General features: G+C 44.7%; 1 protein-coding gene across 10 annotated transcripts in view; it reads right to left on the bottom strand.

Annotated features, from left to right (window-relative positions):
* LOC106581345 (protocadherin Fat 3) overlaps positions 1-14632 on the bottom strand; it is a 485897-nt gene extending 471265 nt beyond the window's left edge. For 9 of the 10 annotated variants that reach the window (XM_045703947.1, XM_045703950.1, XM_045703953.1 and 6 more), the window contains exon 1: positions 14485-14617. The gene's annotated coding sequence lies outside the window, so the exon portion shown is untranslated. Of the gene's footprint in view, positions 1-14484 lie in introns of all 10 variants that reach the window. The other variant, XM_045703948.1, reaches the window with a different exon arrangement.
* Between the last annotated feature and the right edge of the window lie 2875 nt (positions 14633-17507).

The raw sequence follows: 17507 nt of genomic DNA, 5'->3' as shown, positions 1-17507 counted from the left end.
AACAAGAGCACACAGGTCGCAGTGGTGGGTAGTATACAGGGCTTTGGTGACAAAACGGATGGCACTGTGATAGACCACATCCAACTTGCTGAGTAGAGTGTTGGAGGCCACTCCGTAAAGGACATCACCAAAGCCAAGGATCGGCAGGACAGTCAGCCGATTCTAGATTCAATTTTGGATTGGAGACGCTCAATGTGAGTCTGGAAGGAGAGCCCACAATCCAACCAGACACCTAGGCACATGTAGCTGTCCTCATATTCTCATATTCTCTCATATTCTAAGTCAGAACCGTCCAGAGTAGTGATGCTAGGCGGGCGGGCAGGTGCGGGCAGCAATCGGTTGAAGCGCATGCATTTAGTTTTAATAGCCTTAAAGAGCAGATGGAGGCCATGGCATGGCATTGTAGCTCGTTTGGCAGTTTGTTAACACAGTGTCCGAGAAAGGGCCAGATGTATACAGAATGGTGTCGTCTGCGTAGAGGTGGATCAGAGAATCACAAGCAGCAAGAGCGACATCATTCATATATACAGAGAAAAGAGTCAGCCCGAGAATTGAACCTTGAACCCCATAGAGACTGTCAGAGGTCCAGACAACAGGCCCTCCGATTTGACACACTGAACTATCTGAGAAGAAGTTGGTGAACCAGGCAAGGCAGTCATTTGAGAAACCAAGGCTATTGAGTCTGCCGATAAGAATGTGGTGATTGAAAGCCTTGGCAAGATCGATGAAAACGGCTGCACAGTACTGTCTTTTATCTATGGCGGTTATGATATCATTTAGGACCTTGGGTGTGGCTGAAGTGCACCCATGACCAGCTCAGAAACCAGATTGGAGAAGGAACGGTGGAATTTGAAATGGTCGGTGATCTGTTAACTTGGCTTTCGAAGACTTTAGAAAGGTAGGGCAGGATGGATATAGGTCTGTAACAGTTTGGGTCTAGAGTGTCTCCCCCTTCGAAGAGGGGGATGACCACGGCAGCATTCCAATCTTTAGGTATCTCAGACCATACGAAAGAGAGGTTGAACAGGATAGTAATAGGGGTTGCAACAATTTCAGCGGATAATTTTAGAAAGAAAGGGTCCAGATTGTCTAGCCCAGCTGGTTTGTAGGGATTAGAGGTCGACCGATTATGATTTTTATTTTTTTTTTCAGCGCCGATACCGATACCGATTATTGGAGGACCAAAAAACCGATACCGATTAATCGGACGATTTTTTTATTTATTTGTAATAATGACAATTACAACAATACTGAATGAACACTTATTTTAACTTAATATAATACATAAATACTATCAATTTAGCCTCAAATAAATAATGAAACATGTTCAATTTGGTTTAAATAATGCAAAAACAAAGTGTTGGAGAAGAAAGTAAAAGTGCAATATGTGCCATGTAAAAAACCTGACGTTTAAGTTCCTTGCTCAGAACATGAGAACATATGAAAGCTGGTGGTTCCTTTTAACATGAGTCTTCAATATTCCCAGGTAAGAAGTTTTAGGTTGTAGTTATTATAGGAATTGTATGACTATTTCTCTGTATACGATTTGGATTTCATATACCTTTGACTATTGGATGTTCTTATAGGCACTTTAATATTGCCAGTGTAAATTTTTTTTTACATTTTAGTCATTTAGCAGACGCTCTTATCCAGAGCGACTTACAGTAGTGAATGCATAACAGTATAGCTTCCGTCCCTCTCCTCGCTCCTACCTGGGCTCAAACCAGGAACACATCGACAACAGCCACCCTCGAAGCAGCGTTACCCATGCAGAGCAAGGGGAACAACTACTCCAAGTCTCAGAGCGAGTGACGTTTGAAACGCTATTAGCGCGCACCCGGCTAAATAGCTAGCCATTTCACATCGGTTACACCAGCCTAATCTTGGGAGTTGACAGGCTTGAAGTGATAAACAGCGCAATGCTTGAAGAATTGTGAAGTGCTGCTGGCAAAATGCACGAAAGTGCTGTTTGAATGAATGCTTACGAGCCTGCTGGTGCCTACCACCACTCAGTCAGACTGCTCTATCAAATATCAAATCATAGACTTAATTATAATGTAATAAACACACAGAAATATGAGCCTTATGTCATTAATATGGTCGAATCCGGAAACTATCATCTCGAAAACAAAACGTTTATTTTTTTCAGTGAGATACGGAACCGTTTCGTATTTTATCTAACGGGTGGCATCCCTAAGTCTAAATATTCCTGTTACATTGCACAACCTTCAATGATATGTCATAATTACGTAAAATTCAGGCAAATTAGTTCGCAACGAGCCAGGCGGCCCAAACTGTTACATATACCCTGACTCTGCGTGCAATGACCGCAAGAGACCTGACACAATTTCACCTGGTTAATATTGCCTGCTAACCTGGATTTCTTTTAGCTAAATATGCAGGTTTAAAAATATATACTTCTGTGTATTGATTTTAAGAAAGGCATTGATGTTTATGGTTAGGTACAGTCGTGCAACGATTGTGCTTTTTTCGCAAATGCGCTTTTGTTAAATCATCCCCTGTTTGGCGAAGTTGGCTGTCTTTGTTAGGAAGAAATAGTATTCACACAGTTCGCAACGAGCCTGGCGGCCCAAACTGCTGCATATACCCTGACTCTATTGCAGAGGTGACACATTTTCCCTAGTTAAAAGAAATTCATGTTAGCAGGCAATATTAATTAAATATGCAGGTTTAAAAATATATACTTGTGTATTGATTTTAAGAAAGACATTGATGTTTATGGTTAGGCACACGTTGGAGCAACGACAGTCCTTTTTCGCAAATGCGCACCGCATCGATTATATGCAACGCAGGACAGGCTAGATAAACTTGTAATATCATCAACCATGTGTAGTTAACTAGTGATTATGATTGATTGATTGATTGTTTTTTATAAGATAAGTTTAATGCTAGCTAGCAACTTACCTTGGCTTCTTACTGCATTCACGTAGCAGGCAGGCTCCTCATGTAGTGCAATGTAAAGCAGGTGGTTAGAGCGTTGGACTAGTTAACCATAAGGTTGCATCCCCAAGCTGACAAGGTAAAAATCTGTCGTTCTGCCCCTGAACAAGGCAGTTAACCCACCGTTCCTAGGCCGTCATTGAAAATAAGAATGTGTTCTTAACTGATTTGCCTAGTTAAAAATATTCTTAAAAAAATAATAATAATAAATACATTTTTTTTTAAATCGGCAAATCGGCGGCCAAAAATACCGATTACCGATTGTTATGAAAACTTGAAATCGGCCATAATTAATTGGCCATTCCAATTAATCGGTCGACCTCTAGTAGGGATTCAGATTTTGCAGCGCTTTCAGAACATCAGCTGTCTGGATTTGGTTGAAGGAGAAGCGGAGGGGGGGGCTTGGGCAAGCTGCTGCGGGGGGTGCAGAGCTGTTGGTCAGGGTAGGGGTAGCCAGATGGAAAGCATGGCCAGCCGTAGAAAAATGCTTATTGAAATTCTCGATTATCGTAGATTTATCGGTGGTGACAGTGTTTTCTAGCCTCAGTGCAGTGGGCAGCTGGGAGGAGGTGCTCTTATTCTCCCTTATTCTCAACTTTTTGGAATTAGTCCTACAGGATGCAAAATTCTGTTTGAAAAAGCTAGCCTTAGCTTTCCTAACTCTGTGTATATTGGTTCCTAACTTCCCTGAAAAGTTGCATATCGTGGGGGTTATTCGATGCTAATGCAGTACGCCACAGGATGTTTTTGTGCTGGTCAAGGGTAGTCAAGTCTGGAGTGAACCAAGGGCTATATCTGTTCTTATTTCTACATTTTTTGACTGGGGCATGCTTATTTAAGATGGTGAGGAAAGCACTTTTAAAGACCAACCAGGCATCCTCTACTGACGGGATGAGGTCAATATCCTTCCAGGATACCCGGGCCAGGTCGATTAGAAAGGCCTGCTCGCTGAAGTGTTTTAGGGAGCATTTGACAGTGATGAGGGGTGGTTGTTTGACCACGGACCCATTACGGACGCGGGTAATGAGGCAGTGATCGCTGAGATCCTGGTTGAAGACAGCAGAGGTGTATTTAGGGGGCAGGTTGGTCAGGATGATATCTATGAGGGTGCCCATGTTTACGGATTTAGGGTTGTACCTGGTAGGTTCCTTAATAATTTGTGTGAGATTAAGGGCATCTAGCATAGATTGTAGGATGGTCGGGGTGCTAAACTTATCCCAGTTTAGGTCACCTAACAGTACGAATTCTGAAGATAGGTGGGGGGCAATCAATTCACATATGGTATCCAGGGCACAGCTGGGGGCTGAGGGGGGTCTATGACAAGCGGCAACAGTGAGAGACTTGTTTCTGGAAAGGTGGATTTTTAAAAGTAGAAGCTCAAATTGTTTGGGCACAGACCTGGATAGTATCACAGAACTCTGCAGGCTATCTCTGCAGTAGATTGCAACTCCACTCCCTTTGGCAGTTCTATCTTGACGGAAAGACTGGCAGACACAGCACCAGCTAACACAAAGACACAGAGACAGACTGGCAGACACAGTTTACAGCTAACACAAAGACATCGAGACAGACTGGCAGACACAATTTACAGCTAACACAAAGACACAGAGACAGACTGGCAGACACAGTACCAGCTAACACAAAGACACCGAGACAGACTGGCAGACACAGCACCAGCTAACACAAAGACACAGAGACAGACTGGCAGACACAGCACCAGCTAACACAAAGACACAGAGACAGACTGGCAGACACAGCACCAGCTAACACAAAGACACAGAGACAGACTGGCAGACACAGCACCAGCTAACACAAAGACACAGAGACAGACTGGCAGACACAGCTAGATATTTGCTGTATCACAACCGGCCGTGATTGGGAGTCCCATAGCGTGGCGCACAATTGGCCCAGTGTCGTCCGGGTTTATGCCGGTGTAGGCCGTCATTGTAAATAAGAATTTGTTCTTAACTGACTTGCCTAGTTAAATAAAGGCTAAAAAAACAACTAACACAAAGACACCGAGCTAGGTAGACTGGCTGACTGAGCAGTCTCTCCTCCTGTAGGTCTGTACAGGCCTGCTGCTCACTGCCCCAAGGGAACTAGTAGTGAGGAAACACACACAGTCAGTTTATCTCATCATCTTGTCTGAGCAGCAGCAGGCCAGTAAAGAGAAAGCATGCGCAACCAATCAATGCTTTTTTTGATTCGCCAACATCTGCAAGCTAGAAAGAGAGAGGGAGGGAAAGAGAGGGAGAGGGAAAGAGAGGGAGAGGAAAATAGAGAGAGAGAAGAGAATGTGGTGGGGCAGTGGTTCCATTCCAGACGCTTTATAGCTGAAATTACCTTCCCACAGAAGCTCATCAAACAGCGCTCTAACGAGCTATCGATCCCAACCCCACGCTACACTTTAAATGGACTGTTTTCCTATTCCGGGGCGACAAGGTCTCTTGCTCTAAACAACAACATCTATCAAAAATGGAATGAATCTACAGTTAGGAGAAGGAGGGAATGGCCGGGCAGCCCCCCCCCGGGTTGATTGAGTAGTCTGGTGACAACCGGGGCCATGTTTGAAGAAAAAGAGCAGAAGTTAGTAGCAGTTTGTCTGACACTGCATCATCGAGCTGAACGCGATCAAAAAACCCCAGTGGCCATTTGTTATGGTCGCTAGCAACACCAGTGTTCTAGAATCTATAGCTCAACACCAGTGTTCTAGAATCTATAGCTCAACACCAGTGTTCTAGAATCTATAGCTCAACACCAGTGTTCTAGAATCTATAGCTCAACACCAGTGTTCTAGAATCTATAGCTCAACACCAGTGTTCTAGAATCTATAGCTCAACACCGGGGGAACAGAAGTAAAGCCCTGCCATTTTCAAGCCTCTGTCGGTGCAGTTTATGGAGAGGGGCTCAGCACGGCAAAGTAAATTACACCACATACTGTAGAGTTGATAAGCGGCAGGTGGCAGGAGGCCATGTGTTTCCTCTGACTCACTGTTCGACAGACCTATCAGCATAATTTGAATGCACGGTGAGTGCGCCGAGCGAGAAAAGTAAATTATTACAGGAAAGCATTTTTCGCAAATAATAGGAATGGCAGGCATTTCTCACTCGACTGGAAAAACACACATAAAATATATGGCTTCAAAAAGGGTTTCAATTTTCAGGTGAGCCTGCTCTGACCTTCAGCAGAGACAAAGAAAACCGACATGGAACTTAAGCACTGAGTACAAGCACTAGGCCTAGGTCCCATTTAGGGAAAAGAGGCGGTGGCTTTCTCTCTGTCACTAGCATATGGCTTGGCAGCAAGGCTAACTATTCCTCAACAGAATATCAGGTCCAAAATGCTATTTAGAGAACAGCAAAAACAAGCAAAAATTACCCCGGACATTATCACATTGGTTACTGTCACTTCAGTCACCTCAGTCGATCTACAAATGCCTAGCCTACTAGCTATACAATTAGCCGTTACACATTAACTCACATTAATTCAGCACCAGGATTGGTGCTTAAAACTATAATTTAATACGTACAGAGGGATCTGTTAGCAGAACAAATATTTTATTAACAAAAGGTAAAACAAGATTCAAAAGGCACTCGCACATCTGAGCAATCTTGTTACAGGTGCATGGCAACAGTTGAAACAGGATGAATGAAAAAAGGAAACCGCACACTGTTCTTGATAGTATCACTGATATTTAATAAGCTTACGTATCGGCCTAATGGCCTTCGTCAGAGCTTTTGTGAATTTTCTGAAAACAGCACCTCTATGTAGACCTAGCCCCACCCACAAAAGGTAAACAAAAGGTAAACAAATGTGTCTGCTTTACAGAACTTTTTGTTGTTGTTGCAGTTTTAAAAGAAAATGTTCACAATTCTACATATTTTGCATGACTAATGCCATGTTAATATGATATCTGAGTGAGCGTGACTAACAAAATCAATGGGGCCCCCCTAGAGGTCAGGGTCCCTGGGCACGTGCCCTGCGTGAACGGTCAGTAATTCGGCCATGATTACTACAACTTTAGATAGCTGGCTAGACTAACTACACTAATTTACCGATCTAAAAATGTTAAACTAACATGGGATAATTGAGTGACTGTCAGTGAGTGGCATAAAGTATAACAAGAGAAACTGCTGATGCACAACCAAGTTTCCAAATTGCACCTTTTGTTTTCTACTATTTTAGCTCTCAACAGTAAATTGAGACCCTGAAAATATACTATATATATATATATAAATATATATTTTTTGTATTTATTTTATTATTCTAAAACTTTAACGAGATCCGGACCTCGGTGTCCTCATATGTAGCTACGGCCCTGGCCTTTGCACTCCAAAGAAAGAAATCAAAGGGAAAACTCTGTAAAATTGCAATTATATACCGGTAGCGACCTACAGATGTAGGATCTTAATTTGAGCCAATTTGCTACAGCAGGACAATAATCCTGCAGCAACAGGAAATGTGAATTATTATGTGGATTATAATTAATGTACATTTTTGTAGGGGTTGATACATTTTATTCGTAAGGTAAAATTCTGAAATTACAAAAATGGAAATTACAAACTTCAGAAGCCATTTTAAACATCAAATACATTACACGTTTTACAAGTTCTCCTGCAACAGAGTGATCAAAATAAGATCCTACATCTCTAAAAGAAAAGGTAATTTAATATCTGTTCAAATCTCCAGGCTTGCCCACTAGTACCCACTGGTGGTGCCCTGCTGGTCCAGTCTGCTGTGTGATTGACAGGCCAGACTCTGCAGCCTGCCCCTCAATCCCTGTCTCTCTGAGCTCCTGCCCCCCTATCCCTGTCTCCTTGGACCACTGCCTTCCTGCTCCCCTGCTCCCCTGCCCGCCTGCGCCTGTCTCCCTGTGCTCCTGCCCCCCTATCCCTGTCTCCATGTCTCTCTGCCCTCCTGCTCCCCTGCCCCAGACACAGGGACAGGGACAGGGACACACAACGTCATGTGATCAGGGAGGCAGGGACACACAATGTCATGGAGGCAGAGATGATCGATACCACTCTGCCCTGGCACCAGTCAGTCAATCAGTCAACCAGCCAGCACGTCAGTCAGCCAGTCAGCCAGGGAGCACCACACGGGCATGGCAGGGCACCCAGGAGCATGAAAGGAATACTGCTTGATTGGGCAACACTACATCACGTCACGCCATGCTGTCTGCACAGCGCTCCACTGGCACTACAACACATGCTGTCTGCACAGCGCTCCACGGGCACTACAACACATGCTGTCTGCACAGCGCTCCACTGGCACTACAACACATGCTGTCTGCACAGCGCTCCACTGGCACTACAACACATGCTGTCTGCACAGCGCTCCACTGGCACTACAACACATGCTGTCTGCACAGCGCTCCACTGGCACTACAACACATGCTGTCTGCACAGCGCTCCACTGGCACTACAACACATGCTGTCTGCACAGCGCTCCACTGGCACTACAACACATGCTGTCTGCACAGCGCTCCACGGGCACTACAACACATGCTGTCTGCACAGCGCTCCACTGGCACTACAACACATGCTGTCTGCACAGCGCTCCACTGGCACTACAACACATGCTGTCTGCACAGCGCTCCACTGGCACTACAACACACGCTGTCTGCACAGCGCTCCACTGGCACTACAACACATGCTGGATACTGGGTTCGGGTGACAAGGCCGAGGTGTGTCTATGCATCATGCTGACTGGTAGTCATAGTGTGTTTCACTCTCAATATTGTACACTCCCAGTTCCCCCTTCATTAGTATTCTCTTGTGTCTTTCTAGTTTCCTTAATGTCCCTATGAGGGTATAGCCTATCACTTCAGTTCTAGAGGACGCCCCAATAGCCCAGAGAATAACCCTAAACAGCACTACCGTCACCAACGCATTCGTTTCCTTTTTTCACATTCTCTCCATCTCAGCAAGAACCCAACTTTCATGATCCATCACAACAGGAAATGAACATACCAAAATACGGAGGATCTCCTCTATCACATCCAACAGCAGCAAATTCATTGCTGTATTCAAATAAAGGTCCTTTCTATAGAAGACCTGACCAACAATCAGCCAATGGAATAATTACCAGTAATCTCTTTGTCATGTTAAATCATGTCCACTGCTATTCATTTAGAGTGTGCCATTTATTCACACATAGAGAGGAATCCTTTTTACTCCTTTGTAATTCTCCACGTATACACACTCTCACACAGGCACACGCACGCACACACGCACACACACACACAGTCAGGCACACACTCACCTTCCTCATTCACACACACAAACACACACCCAGTGAGATGAACTGCTGGCGGAGTGAGCAGAAAACGTCAATTAAACAGTCTCATTTATTTTCCCTCAAGCCATTACGAAAGCTGACATAAGTCATTACTTGTGAATAATTGTAGCTTTGCTAATATAATTTAGGCATCATTATTTAACCAGGCCTGCCTTTGGAGATTGTAAGGTACACTGCTTCTCTGTCCAAAAGTCAATTCCCTGCAGTGGGAACTATTCCCAAACCAGTGCTCTCTGATTCTTAAATTAAACTCTGTGGTGAGGAGGGTGAGGGATACACACACAGACAGATACACACAGGCGGATGCACACACACACACACACATTCAGAGAAATACACACAAACACACTCTTCTATCTTCAATTGGGCTATTGCACAGTGCTGCATAAAGTCTTATTACATAGGCTAGATGACAAGCAAACCAATACCATGGCTTCAACACACACACACACACACACACACACACACACACACACACACACACACACACACACACACACACACACACACACACACACACACACACACACACACACACACACACACACACACACACACACACACACACACACACACACAAACACAATCACACCGATGCATACAGAGCGAAGACATCCATCACATGAGAATCAGCCAGCTGAACAACAAGGAAATAATAGCTTACTCCCTTTGGCTACAATTGAATTTGACACCGTTTGCCACTACTTGTAACATGCCATGTAACAGATATGAAACACACTTGTCTGGCTGTCATGTCACTGTCACACCTCAGATGAGTGTTGGATTGGAAAGCCATCCCAGAGAGATAATTGGCTGACTCCAACAGCGACTAAAAAGGATCATAAAATCATAAAAGACAACAAACACCAAACCACTACTGAAAAACCTTGGGCTCAGTCATAAACTCATAATATCTTACAGAGCTAAGCATTCTAGAGGCTGTAAAACCTTCCAACCATAACTATCTCTGATCACAAATCTAGGATCAGATTACCCTACTGGATAACACTTTACATTCATTTGCTCTTATACCTGTGTAGTGATTCTATTTTTGTATTCACATGTTGTTACATACATAGGACCTCATTAATAGCATTATCATTGCATAGTAATGGAGTTGAACGTGAGGAATGAGGGACAGGAGCAGGAGAGAGAAATAAAGAAAGAGAGAGAGTGCATTCCAGCAGTTGCAGAGAACAATGGCACAAGTGCGGCAGTGTGCACACACACACACAAACACAATAGCACAAACAGTGGGACACAACAGCCGCCGTCCCCCTCCGCACTGAAGAGAAGAGGGGGAGGGAGAGAAGCTTGAGAGAGATCCTCCTCCTCGCACACAGGGAGAAAGGGGGGTCACTCCACAGTGTTGGCATTTGGCACGAACAGACGCTCATCAACCCCCGGGAGACAAGCGAGCGAGGGATGAAGGAGAGAGAGGGATGAAGTTAGGGGGGTCAGGAGGAGTAGAGAAGGGAGGAGAAGGAGGGAGGTGAAGGTGGAGGCATTCCAGCCCAGCCTTTAGTGCAGTAGAGTGCAGGGAGGGGAGGTGGAGAAGGGGGGGTTAGGAGTAGAGAGAGAGAGAGAGAGAGAGAGAGAGAGAGAGAGAGAGAGAGAGTAGGAGTGGCGGGTGGGAGCATTTTAGCCCAGTCTATAGAGTGGAGAGAAAGGGAGAGCAGAGGAGAAGAGGAGGGGAGGGGGGCCGAGTGAGTTCTCCTTGTGAGGCTGCATCTGGCAGTCAATACTGGCAGGCTGCTTACCACTGAACCACCTGAGGCTGACAGGTCATTCACTGAATCAGACTTCAGTTTGCAGCACCAGGCAGGAAGATTATAACACGGCACGGCTCAGAGCTCCGGGCTCAGAGCTCCGGGCTCAGGCTGGGTTCCAATCAGACGAACATTACTGTGTGTCTGTGTGGGGAAACAGGTGGAGGAACCAGAGGGGGAAGCAGCGCGGTGTAACGCAACCCGACAGAGCAAGGCAACAGACAGCTGTTTGGCGACCTGCCCTGCCTGCCTGGCTCGCCACTCACCTGCCGAAAGGTGAGACGCCATGTCCCTGCCTCTCTCTTGGAGAGCGGAGCGGGCAATCAATAAGCAAAACGCACAGAACGCACACGCTCACACCGATGGAGACAGAGAGAGTCAAAAGTAAAGCGCACACAACCACACACATATAGCGAGACACACACACACACACACACACACACACACACACACACACACACACACACACACACACACACACACACACACACACACACAACAAGCCAGGTCACACCTGATATTCAATGATCATCCAGGGGACGTGGGGCCTTCAATACTGACCACTAGGGGCAACGGTGAGCGCTAATACCATGAAGTAGGCCCGCGGCTTGCTAGGCCGTTGTAAGCTCGCGGCTCGCTAGGCCGTTGTAAGCTCGCGGCTCGCTAGGCCGTTGTAAGCTCGCGGCCCGCTAGGCCGTTGTAAGCTCGCGGCCGGCTAGGCCGTTGTAAGCTCGCGGCCCGCTAGGCCGTTGTAAGCTCGCGGCTCGCTAGGCCGTTGTAAGATCGCGGCCTGCTAGGCCGTTGTAAGATCGCGGCTTGCTAGGCCGTTGTAAGCTCGCGGCTTGCTAGGCCGTTGTAAGATTGCGGCTTGCTAGGCCGTTGTAAGCTCGCGGCTTGCTAGGCCGTTGTAAGATCGCGGCTTGCTAGGCCGTTGTAAGCTCGCGGCTTGCTAGGTCGTTGTAAGATCGCGGCTTGCTAGGCCGTTGTAAGATCGCGGCTTGCTAGGCCGTTGTAAGATCGCGGCTTGCTAGGCCGTTGTAAGCTCGCGGCTTGCTAGGTCGTTGTAAGATCGCGGCTTGCTAGGCCGTTGTAAGATCGCGGCTTGCTAGGCCGTTGTAAGATCGCGGCTTGCTAGGCCGTTGTAAGATCGCAGGTTAAATTCCATTGCTAGGCAATCGGTTTTTTGTTGTTGTCTTGTTTTACCTTACTCCAAACCTTAACCCCTACCCTAACCTTTCAGACTGAATGCCTAAACTTGACCCTTACCTTCACCTTTCAGAATGAATGCCTTAACTTGACCTTTGAGTTGTTTTAACCCTATCTCAAACCATAACCCTTAACTTAACCAATTGGAATGAATGCTTAAACTTAACCGTTTATCTCCCCCTTGAAAAATACTGAAGTCAGACTATGAGATCTTAGTTGTTACACACACACACACACACACACACACACACACACACACACACACACACACACACACACACACACACACACACTGAGAGAGAGAAAAACAGTAACCCTCTTAGTCTCAACAAGATATGCCGAATTTCCATGCTCTACTGCACTAGGATCATTTTCCCAGAGAAACTCTGAATTAATAGATATTTCATGGATAATTGCGACTCCTCCCCACAAACCGTCGGCACAATTCTGCTGATACGCTAAACAAGGCTGGAATGAATAGTTCCACAATATAACAACCCTTATAACCACCATAAAACCGCCCAGGAAAAATATCCTCACATGCGCGCGCTCACAGGGACGCACGCAGCCTTCATTAAAAAAAAAAACACACACACACACACACACACACACACACACACAGTTAATGTTCTTCATGCTCAACGCCCACCGGGTACTGAAGCAGATGGACAGACAGACGTCTGTGCGTCAGTCTGTCTATTTGCGTACACCATGTCGATAACTAAATTGTACTTTGTCCATCATGGCTGCTGAGTTTGTAAACTATCAATTTCGAGAGCAGATATATTTTTTTCTTCTTCTTAACGTCATAGATGCATTGTCCATATATGTGTCCTACCTGCATCAATTCGATTCAGACTGTCACTAACACATATTTTGCATTTTGAATTGGGAGAGCTTGGTTTGAAGAACGTTAGGGGCCGCACAGCCATGCATCAGCTCGTGGCATATGGCACCAGTTGTGATGAAGAAATATCTTATATTTTGGTGCCCACATTCCAGTCTCGGGCAAGCTGTGTGGTGTGGTGCTTATACTTAGAGCGTGGCTAAGATAATACCACTTGATCCATTCATTCAACAATACTTTGCTGCAGTGCAAGCCAATTGTTATTTTCTGGGGCACTGGGCTTCGTGGTATGTGCAAAACATTTCAAGCTCAACCTTTTTATTCAAATTCCCGGAAAAGAGAGCGAGAAATGTCGCTGGATAAAAAGTGGCTCGCACTCAAGTACTCCTACACAAGCCGCTATGTGGGCTTTTGCAAAACCATGGGTTAGGCTGCTATCAGTCTATTATTAATAGGGAATCATGTTGGTGTTATTCTATACATAAACTACTTTGTTTTCCTTTCAAAACATCACGTTTCTCTGCATGAAAGCCTTCATGGCAAGCTCCCTATTTTCCTGCCATTACGATCCATTTTTCCTTATTCTAATTGAGTAGGAATATGGGGGAGAAGCACCTGCATCCCATCATTTCATGTTGTGACATGGGTTATGTATAAATGCATCATATGACATACGTAGACACATTTATCATTTACCCTAACTGATGTTTAATTTAGGGGTTATGTTCGGTACAGGCTTTGTATCCCCGTAGATGCATCGTTAAACTTGATTCCGCTCCTGCACGATGCTGACGATGTCAGATTTATTGCTCCGGGTTTGCGCCGCCGCCGACTTGAGTTCTCCCCCAAGCTTGCAATTCTCTTCATGGCTGGGACACTGTCCTGGGCATTTGAAAATCAATTTTCTCCAGCTAACCTTATTTACAAATACGGTGAAAAAACATCCCAACAACTTTCCCTTTCGCGTCGCCTGGAGAAACCTATCTAGTGTCGCAACCTGCAAAGAGTGTCTATCTACCCTCCAGGCTGCATAATATCGACCCGCCTGTCATAGAAATTTAAATCAGCGATCAACGAAACCAAATGCGAGGGGGCTAGAGGGCAAGTATTGATGAAAAGCCACTGTTGTAGTGGTTAATATTTAGCGGATCTATACTCTCTCCCTGCCCTCCCATCAAACTCATACTGTGCTGTTTAAAAACCTGCAAATGCAACCCTCCAAATCAGTTGACCGCATTCCAAGCAAGCTCCCGCACCGCATTCACTCTCAGCATCGGGTTCAATGAATAGGACTAGCTCGGCTGCTAGCTAATCAATGACTAGGTTACTGCAACCGACTTTCACTCTCGATTTCTGCAGCAAAATGCTTCATTCATTTATTTGAAACGAATAAAACTTACCCTTCCATTCTGTGGTAAATCCGTTTTGGCGAAACTCTTAGCTACTTTGAAGTATCCATAGAAGTTGTAAAGGAACGCACGAGGATCAGTCCAGTAGCAGTAGCCCGCGTTGCACTAGCCTCCACTCGGCAATGTGCTTAATATCTACTATCGTGCAGTGTTTCTGGAGGGGGGTGGGGGTGGGGGTGGGGGGGTGGGGGTTCAGTGGTGCGCGGGCACAGCGCAGCCTACCGGAGTACAAGCGGAAAATAAATAAATCGCTGTACGACATGATAGGACCGGCGCCCACCGCACCCGCCCACAGTAGTCACAGTTTTCTGAACGCATCAGTAAGGACAGGACATTGATTTACTATTGATATTTCACTGGGAAAGGCATTTGGTCTACTTTAAGAAGAGACGCAACAGGAACATAGAACTAGAGAAGCAAAAGGAACATCTGAATGATATACAAAGACTAGGCTATATAAAGGGTTGCATATGCTACATTTTGCATAGCAACATGTAGACCTATCCCTTATAGCCTATAGCATGGCATGTGTTTGTAAATTATTTCTAAATAATTTATGTAGGAGTTATTACGGCTTTATGAAGGCTCATCTAAAGCCTAGTCCCAATATTGACATGCCTCCTTTCCTTCATGATCACACTGACCAGTGATCTAAAATATCAATCCTCCTACTACCTAACCTATCCTATCCTCTCACCTATCTGTGATGAGAGGAGATGAGGAAAGAAGCCATTCATTCCACTTTTAAAGTACAAGGCTGAGTGAATAACCCACCTGTGCAGCTGACCGTAATCCCTTTACCTGGGTCTATCTACAGGGAGGGGGTAGAGAGAGGGGGGGGCTAGATTCAAATCAGATTGACATCCGGTGGTTTTGGCGCTGTCGGAGGTGGAACTGCTTTAGAGCTATCAAATCCACAAGCAGATCGCTGTGTTACCTTATCTCAGACACTACCATTGGATGCAACGAAACCACACCCAACTATAGTCCAACAAGTTCCATGCAGCTGTGTTACAAGTTCAAACACTCAATTTAGACTGATAAATCACCCATCCAAATCCATGAAAACATAACGTTTGAGACTCCTTATTCTAACGTGGTAGGGATAATATTGAAGGGAGTGGTTTGTGACACAGCAGCAGCCGCTCACCGATATGTCAGCTCATACCACAGTTACAACTCCAACACCGCCAAAACATCTGCTATGCGGATGTGGACCTACGCTGTTTACCGCTGGTTAACGCTCAACCTGATTGAATCTAGGCCTAAGTCTACTTGCAGACAGTAGTGAGACAGATATCTCGGTTTCCAGGCTTCCCATAGCCGAGTGATGACGAGACTTGGGGGAAACGAGATGGGTTAGATATGGTAGGTGCATGTGAGGAGTAGAAGTTTAGATACAGCCTATTTGGACGCAGGATTGCGTAAGCATCCTTTCAAGATCTCACTAATGCTTATTTTATAAGAGCTGTTAACATTATGGCCACATTAATGAATATATTTCAACACAAAAAATGTTATGTGCCGTCCCCATGAAACTGATAATGTTGGCTTATAGAGCTAACCAATAAAGTCACATCTCTCTTTCCAAAGCTTCATTCACCTTCGGTGAACTCGCTGAATGAAGCAATAAGTTGGTGGTACACGCAGCTGCCAAAATACACTGACAGAAATAGCCTATTCACGTCTCTGCATGTTACGTTTAGAAGAGACCGGCCTGTATTCTCGCTATTAAAATAGCAAATATGGGCATTTTTCTTGTGATGAGGTGAGCTAAATATGCTCTCTCCTGTTAGTTAATGTGAATCTGTCGTAAGCTGCTGCGGGAATCACTGTTAATGAACTGGACAGAATGGAGATGGGCTCACATGTTAGGACCAGTTTCTTAAATACAACCTTGTGCCAAGCAATTATTTAGCAACAAAGCATTTTATTTAAAAACACTCATTCAAAGGGCCAGGTTCAAAACAGTTCAAAGTACTGTATAATATTTCAGTCGTCCATTACAGACTAATAACTATTGACCTTAAATAGAATCAAATATGTTTAAATAGATAATACATTTTCTATTGGTCTAATTACCTGATGCTATGGACCTGTAAGAGGACTAACTCCGTAATTACATCTTTATCTAAAGCCCTGTCAGACAAGAGATTGCTGCTGTGCTTGACACTGTCTTTAAATCACTATTTAAAACACTGTTGGTCAGCCCATGAGGTTCAAGGAGAGATAATGAACTAAATAGTTTCCACAGTCTTTGGTTTAAGCACATTTCCACACCTAAGATTTAATAAGGATCAGCCCCTTTAAAAAAAAAAATCATAATAATAAAATTCCCCTAAAATGACATACCCAAAACGAACTGCCTGTAGCTCAGGCCCTGAAGCAAGGATATGCATATTCTTGGTACCATTTGAAAGGAAACGTTTTGAAGTCTGTGGAAATGTGAAAGGAATCTAGGAGAATATAACACAATATATCTGGTAAAAGATAATACAAAGAAGAAACCAACCGTTCTTTATATTTTCTTTGTACCATCTTTGAAATTCAAGAGAAAGGCCATAATGTATTATTCCAGCCCAGGTGCCATTTCGATTTTGGTCAGTAGATGGCAGCAGTGTATGTGCAACGTTTTAGACTGATCCAATCAACCATTTCATTTCTGTTCAAAATGTTGTATCAAGACTGCCCAAATGTGCCTGATTTGTTTATTAATAACTTTTCATGTTCAAAATTGTGCACTCTCCTCAAACAATAGCATGGTATTCTTTCACTGTAATAGCTACTGTAATTGGACAGTGCAGTTAGATTAACAATAATTTAAGCTTTCTGCCAATATCAGATATGTCTATGTCCTGGGAAATGTTCTTGCTACTTACAACCTCATGGTAATTGAATTAGCCTATGCCAGATGTGGCAGCACTACTGCTATATTGAGTGGCCAGCGTTCTACAGCTCCCTCAATTACAAAAGGAGAGAAGTGACATGATTGTTCTCTATGACCATTATCCCAG

Source organism: Salmo salar, chromosome ssa20, assembly GCF_905237065.1.
Source record: "Salmo salar chromosome ssa20, Ssal_v3.1, whole genome shotgun sequence".
Classification (NCBI taxonomy): Eukaryota; Metazoa; Chordata; class Actinopteri; order Salmoniformes; family Salmonidae; genus Salmo; species Salmo salar.
This window is presented reverse-complemented; position numbering and strand designations above follow the sequence as displayed.